At 44.9% G+C, this 2,106-nt stretch overlaps 1 non-coding gene across 1 annotated transcript; it reads right to left on the reverse strand.

Moving 5' to 3' along the window:
- Positions 1-217: 217 nt before the first annotated feature.
- Positions 218-415, reverse strand: LOC133770860 (U2 spliceosomal RNA). Its single transcript, XR_009867535.1, has one exon. It is a non-coding gene; the product is annotated as a U2 spliceosomal RNA (small nuclear RNA).
- Positions 416-2,106: the final 1,691 nt, after the last annotated feature.

Here is a 2,106-nt window from a genome sequence, read left to right on the forward strand (position 1 = left end):
CTGAGTGGTGAGGCCAGCTGCTGCCACTGGTGGTCATTTTTGTGGTCACCAACACTGTTGCCATAAGAACATCTTTGAAAGATATATTCCTCCTCCGGGTCTCCCACGTGGGTGCAGAGGCCCAAGGACTTGGGCCATCTTCCACTGCTTTCCCAGGCCATAGCAGAGAGGTGGATTGGAAGTGGAGAAGCTGGGACATGAACCGGTGCCCATCTGGGATGCCAGCATTGCAGGCAGCAGCTTTACCCGCTACACCACAGTGCCGGCCTCTGAAAGATACATTCTTGACCCTGAGGCCTACATTATCTATCAAGAAGAACTTCACTGAAGGCTCCATGGTATATTTCAACAGACTTTCTTAAATGGATAAGAACAGATACTACACTTGACCTTAGCCAAAAGGCCAACAAGTGATCAGACTTAAAGCTGTGACATTGACTGGAGCAAAGCTGCCCATTATGCTGGGTTTGAGAGTGTCCGTGTCTACTTGGCCCACAGGGCAGTACGAATACCACTGATTTGGAAGACATGCTGGACAGGTAGACGTGGGGCTTGTCAGTTGGATGAGTTGACTGTGGGATGCAATCTCGAATGTTAAGCAGTTGTGTCTACAGACATTGCATGTGATGGGTCCTGCTGAACTCATGCAGGAGTTCAGTGTCTATTGTGATGTGTTGAAAGGGTGGAAACATAATACAGTTATGGAGTTTAGACCTGGGGCTTCTGGGAGGTGGTTAGTATTAGATTAGATCATTAGGATGGAGCCTGCATCATTGCCTCCTCATGGCTCTATAAGAAGATGAGGAATGAGCAGGAAGTTACACAGACTTGCAAACTCCCTGTCTCTTCTCATGGGATGCCCTGGGCCACTCTTGGGACTCTGATAGAAGGCCATCATGAGGTGAAGCACCCAAACCTTGCTCCTCCAGAATTGTGACCCAAAATAAACATCTTTTCTTAATGAAATACTTGAATCAAGTTATTTGATAATCATAATGAATAATGAACCTAACACACCATCTTTGGGTACGTTTGGATGACTTTCCATCCTCTGAACCAAAACTTGTTAGCACTCGGCTCCAGCCTGTTGTCACTCTTCCAACCAGAAATGGGGCACAAATGCTTCTGTGTTGGGATTGTAGCCAACTTTGCTGGCTGTAGGGTAGCACAGTGGCATCGATTTTGTTAACATCTACAATTAGTTGTTTCAAACCCAGTTGTAAGCCAGAGGGAATACTCAGGGGTCTGCCTGTTCTTGGAGACTAGCTTCAAATTCATCAACACCAGCAGCAGCCACAATCAGGACAGTGTAACTAGCCTGAGATATGCCTGTAACTGTGTGTGTGATAAAGTCTCTGTGTTTCGGGGCCTCCGTGGTAGTCACATAATACTTGCTGGCCTCAAATTTCCACAGAAGGCTACCAGTGGGTAAACCACACTCATGCTCAGCCTTTGTTTTATCTCAGACCCACGCATAGTTGAAGCTCTGTCCCAGATCATCAGCCTCCTTTTTTCAAATTCAGTGATTCTTTGGTTGACCCCATCACATTTTAGAACAATGCCAGCAGTAGTGGACTTGCCCAAGTCTCCTCGTCCGATGACAACAATGTGTATATGAGTCTTCCTTGTCTGTTGTGGCTCTGAATAAGCACTGGTTTTCGTGAGTCCTGTGTTAGAGTGGCAAACCCATTGAGAAAAAGCTGTTCATATTTTGTTTAAATCCTCACCTGTCTTCTCTTTTTAAAGTGTTGTTAGCCTCCTCTGTCTCCGTTCTCTATGTCCACAGGCTTGCATTGGTAGTGGCAACTATGTTGGAATGTGAGTTTTATTTCTCTTCTTTCAAGCAATTTGAAATTCAGGGTGTTCTCTAGTTCATAAGCTATGCTTAAGGAATAGTCAGATTCTGTTTTATTGGTATTCCTTGTGGGTCTTATGGATTTTTTTTTTTGAGGACTTTGGAAGATTTCAATTCTGGTTGCCACCGTTACCCTCTAGTTAGTTTCTCTGATACATACATTTTATAAAGAGGACCTTTTGATGCTAGGTTAAGTGAGTTCTAGGAGTCAAGAGCGAAGTCTGCTTGGTAGTCCAGGTGAGAGATGTTGA

This window comes from Lepus europaeus, chromosome 11 (genome assembly GCF_033115175.1).
Source record: "Lepus europaeus isolate LE1 chromosome 11, mLepTim1.pri, whole genome shotgun sequence".
Taxonomy (NCBI): domain Eukaryota; kingdom Metazoa; phylum Chordata; class Mammalia; order Lagomorpha; family Leporidae; genus Lepus; species Lepus europaeus.